The 5,169-nt window shown below is 52.7% G+C and overlaps 1 protein-coding gene across 1 annotated transcript in view; it reads right to left on the bottom strand.

Moving 5' to 3' along the window:
* The window catches only part of CPT1A (carnitine palmitoyltransferase 1A), an 87,187-nt gene extending 85,131 nt beyond the window's left edge, over positions 1 to 2,056 (bottom strand). The window contains exon 1 of the mRNA XM_017885941.1: positions 1,952 to 2,056. The gene's annotated coding sequence lies outside the window, so the exon portion shown is untranslated. The remainder of the gene's footprint in view (positions 1 to 1,951) is intronic.
* Between the last annotated feature and the right edge of the window lie 3,113 nt (positions 2,057 to 5,169).

A 5,169-nucleotide genomic window follows, 5' to 3' on the forward strand; every position in this document is an offset into this window, starting at 1 on the left:
GTCCGGCTGCGGCGCCGGCGGGCGGGGGACTCCAGCCGCGCGGAGGGCGGACCCGGGGCCTGAGCTGGGCGGGGCGTCCGCCTGGCGAGAAGGGGAGGGAAACTGAGGCTCCCGCGGGTGCTCGCGTCCTCGACCTCTGCCGGAATGGGGTCTAGGACGAAATTCCTCACCCTCCGAGCCTCAGTTTCCTCATCCGTAAAATGACTCATCTCGTGGAGGCTGTGCGCATAAAATGCTTGGCTATGAGCCTGGCTCATGCTCGCGGCTTATCGGCATTGCCTCGTGTAATGCTCCAGGCACCCCCTGATGGTATTCACCCCCGACTCCTTTCTGCAGACAAGGGTGGCGGGCCAGGAAATAAGTTGCCCAACGTCACTGAGCTGAGGAGCAACCGATCCACCGGGAGTGGTGGCGCGCGCCTATAATCCCAGCTACTCTGGAGGCTGAGGCGGGAAGATCGCTTGAAGCCAGGAGTTCAAGGCCAGCCTGGGCAACGTAGGGAGACCCCGTCTCTAAAAAAAGGGGGGGAGTGATAGACCGGATAGTGGGTCCAGATCTGACTCCACAGCCTATGCCCCAAATCAGACCTTATACCATGAGCGATCTGGAGGCAGCGTGGCTTCTCCTCATCTAGCTAGTATATAAATGCCTCCCTTGCTGGGCTTTGGTTAGATTTACTAAAATAATTCTTCCAATGTCAAGAACATAATAGGTGCCGGGAGAGGAGTAGCTGGAGTCCAGGGCAGAGTGACCGAGAGACCCTTGTGCTGGAGCTCGGGAGAGGGGCCGGGAGCGGGAACTGAACATCCACCCGTCCCAGGAGTCTAGGGCGAGCGCAGCTGCAGGGGACCTGGGGGGTTGACGGGGAGGGAGAGGGGCCCCAAGCATAACAGGAGGGCCAAGGGGCTCTTCCTGCCCGGGAGCCACCCCTCCCCTATCTTTACCCGCAATGCTTCCAGGCGCGAGCTGGCGGCTCTGCATACAGCAGGTGCTCCATAAGTGCACCGATTTTATGAACAAAGACTCTTTTAAACCTTTTTTTATGAACCCGCCTCTTTTTAAGGTCGACTACTTCTAGTTATGAAAAATCCATGTTAGCAACCAGCCTTCTCTCTGTATTATTTGGTTGCTACCGCAGAATAATTTAGAAGAGAAAATGAAAGTTCTCCTTTGATCCCGCCCCCCACCACTGCTTCAGTTAACTCTCCCTGCGGTTCTCAGGCTCGCTGTTTTAAAGGAAGGCCAGGATGCAAGCTGTCTGTAAGGCTGTTTTGTTTTCGCTTGGCTTAAGTCGTTGACATAGTTCTCTGTGGGGGGACGGAGATGCCAACGGCCTTCCCAAGGCTGCGTAAGGTTTCCTTTGACGATGCTGTGATCTATTTACGCGGCCCCCAGTGGACAATTAAGCCCTCCTCCCCGCCCCCCACTCCACCATTGCAGGTATAAATAAAAGCTGCGTTGGCCCTCGATGTACCTCTTGGAGCTCCTGGTTCTCCTGTAGGATAGATCCCTGGAGGGGACGCAAGCAGGCACATGCAACATTTTGGTGCCACAGGCCAAGCGACCATGCCGAAAAGCTTACCAACTTCCACTGCCACCCGCGCGTGGAAGCGGGTCCCTGTCTCCGACAAGGGATTATTTTAATCTTTGCCAATCCTAAAAAGAGGGGTGGAGGAGGGAAGAACCTCTCATCTCTCCTTTTAACTTGCGTTTCTTTGAGGTTAGAAGTTGGGGGTTTGTCCCCCTGCTGGCTCTTGTCTGGACCACAAGTGAGCCCGGGCACTCGACCCCCGCAGATTTCACCGCCCCAAAAGGCAGGCGGGCTGGGCCAGGGCACACGTTCCCGACGCGCGGCTGCACCCCACGAGCCCTGGCGGCTCTTGCGCGTGGGGCTCTCCTTGCGCGTGGGCCTTCACGGTTTGCGCTACACAAGCTGGACTGTCATTCTCACCTCAAATGCCCTTCCCTCCTTTCCCTGGAACCTCAGCCGCCGACAGGTCCCGCTCCAAGGTCACTTCCTCCCTCGCTCAGCGTCCCGGTGCGCGCCCAGCTGGGATTGGCCCCGCGCCCTGTCTGTTCCCAGGGCTCTTCGGCCTTGACAGTGCGCCCTTCCCTGCGCCCCGCCTCGGTGCCACCTGCAGGCCGGGCGGGGCAGGGACAGCGACCCGGTCTGTGGGGGCGTCGAGGCGCCACGCTCACCTGTGCCATGGAGGCCCTGCTCTCGGCGGCGGCAACGAGCCTGCGACTGCAGCGGCACTGGGGAGGCCTCATTCCCCTCCCGCCGACCACGCGGCAGCTGTCATCCCCTGGTCGGCGGCTCCCCCGGCTGCGAAGCTGAGTCTATTAATAAAGAACCAGAGAACCAGGCCCCCCGGGGAGCTCCAGGCCTAAGCCTCAGTTCCCTGGGGCCAAAAACATCTCCATGCCTGCCTCTGAAACTAGAATAATCTTTCTTTTCAAGCCTTTTTTTTTTTTTTTTTTTTTTTACAAATTCTGCCCCAGTTTGAATACTGTAGCAGTTGCCTACCATAGCTACAAGAAAACTTTTCTTTTAATGCAGGTAATGTTTTATTTATCGCTAAGATTTCTCTTTTACTCTAAAAAATACTTTTTTATGGAAAATCCAAACTTTTTTGTTCATTCATTCATTCATTTTTGAAACAGGATCTTTCTCTGTTGCCCAGGCTGGAGGGCAGTAGCAAAATGACAGCTCACTGCAGTGTTGACATCCCAGGCTCAAGCAATCCTCTCACCTCAGCTTCCTCAGTAGCTGGGACCACAGGCAAGTCCCGCCATGCCTGGCTAATATTTTGAAGAAATCCAAACCTTTGAAAAAAATTAACCAGAACAGTATAATAAAGGCCCGTACAACCAAAACTCAAGTTCAGCAGTTACTGAGCTAGGGCCAAGGTATATGCTTGTGTTCCTACCCACTCCTGCCCAGTCCTACTGTTTATTTTAAAGCAAATTCATAAATTCTACCATTATGTCCACAAATTCCTCTTTTTTTTTTTTTTTTTTTTTTTTTGATTTGGAGTATTGCTCTGTCCCCCAAGCTGGAGTGCAGTGGCGCAATCTCACCTCACTGCAACCTCTGCCTCCAGGGCTCAAGCGATTCTCATACCTCAGCCTCCCGAGTAGCTGAGATTACAGACATGCATCACCATGCCCGGTAATTTTTGTATTTTTAGTAGAGATAGGGTTTCACCATGTTAACCAGGCTGGTCTCCAACTCCTGATCTCAGGTGATCCATCCGCCTCAGCCTCCCAGAGTGCTGGGATTACAGGTGTGAGCCATCGTGTCCGGCCCTCAAATTCTTGAGTACAAACCTCTAAAAGATAAACATTCTTAATGAAAAAATATGACCATACTATTGTTGTCCATCTAAAATAGATGAACAATTGTGACAGAAAATGGTAAACCCTGTTGCCTGCCAAGAGCACAGCTGAGTCCCCACTCGATCTCACCAGCCTCATTTCTTGTTGGCAACTCCCAGCAGATTCTGATCCAGAAGTATGTATGATTTTTTGGAACTCAGTTCTGGTTTCCCCATAGGAAACAGTGTTGAAATCTCCACGTGGTGTGCTTCCCTCTCCTCTCTGAAGCCTGTAGTCCCTCTGACCTTGAACCTTGGGCCCCTGTAGGTGTTGAGTAAATATGGTCAGTTCCACTTTGCTGAGCCTGCATCACCAGGGTTTCATGAGGACAGAACTGGGTGATGCAGACGAAAGCACCTGCACGCAGCAAGAGGATGTGCACGGAAAGGACTCAGAGCAACAAGTGCACTGTTTTCTTAATGGAACAGGTCTGCTCTGACGTGGGATCAGAACACATTCTTTTGTTGTTGTTTGTTTGAGATGGAGTCTCTCTTCGTCACCCAGGCTGGAGTGCAGTGGTGTGATCTCGGCTCACCGCAACCTCTGCCTCCCGGGTTCAAGCGATTTTCCTGCCTATGCCTCCCAAGTAGCTGGGATTACAGGCACATGCCACCACAGCTAATTTTTGTACTTTTAGTAGAGACAGGGTTTCACCATGTTGGCCAGGCTGATCTCGAACTCCTGACCTCAAGTGATCTGCCCGCCTCAGCCTTTCAAAGTGGTGGGATTACAGACATGAGCCACCGCACCCGGCCCAGAACACGTTCTATCCAGCTGTTCCTAGCTGCTTTGCTGCCCATCTGTGCCTCAGTTTCCTCACTTAAAAGAGGACTGACTGGGTGCGGAGTCTCACGCCTGTAAACCTAGCACTTCGGGGCTGAGGCGGGTGGATCACCTGAGGTCAGGAGTTGGAGACCAGCCTGACCAACGTGGTGAAACCCCATCTCTACTAAAAATACAATAATTAGCTGGACATGATGGCAGGCTCCTGTAATCCCAGCTACTCAGGAGGCTGAGGCAGGAGAATGGCTTGAACCTGGGAGGCAGAGGTTGCAGTGAGCCGAGATCGTGCTATTGCACTCCAGCCTGGGCAACAAGATTGAAACTCAGCCTAAAAACAAACAAATGAACAAATCAAAAAAAAAAAAAAAAAAAAAAAAAAAAAAAAAAAAAAAAAAAAAAAAAGAGGACCTTGACCCAGGGCACTAATGAGCAAGCTTTCACCACTCTCCCTCATCCCTTCAGATCCAGGACTCCGCTGTTTCTTCTGCACCTCTTAGTCCCCAGCACCCTGGCTGGCCCATTGAGGCACAAGGAAGGTCGGCAGGGGGTTGCCTTCCTGGGGAGGCAGCACAGTGAAGAAGCAAGAATGGAGGTCAGGAGAGGGTACAGCAGGCCACAGGGCACAGAGCTGAGTCTGGCTGGCTGCATGGGTGCCTTACTGCCCATCTGGCCTCAGTTTCCTCACTTCAAAAAGGATGGGCCAGGCGTGGTGGCTCACACCTGTAATCCTAGCACTTTGAGAGGCTGAGGCAGGTGGATCTCTTGAGGTCAGGAGTTCGAGACCAGCCTGGCCAACAAGGTGAAACCCCATCTGTACTAAAAATACAAAAAAAAAAAAAAAAAAAAAAAAAAAAAAAAACTCGCCAGGCATAGTGGTTGGCACCTGTAATCCCAGCTACTTGGGAGGGTGAGGCGGGAGAGTCACTTGAACCCAAAAGGCAGAGGTTGCAGTGAGCTGAGATTGTGCCACTGCACTCCAGCCTGGGCAATAGAGTGAGACTCCGTCTC

Source organism: Rhinopithecus bieti, unplaced genomic scaffold (assembly GCF_001698545.2).
Source record: "Rhinopithecus bieti isolate Rb0 unplaced genomic scaffold, ASM169854v2 scaffold_1014, whole genome shotgun sequence".
NCBI lineage: Eukaryota > Metazoa > Chordata > Mammalia > Primates > Cercopithecidae > Rhinopithecus > Rhinopithecus bieti.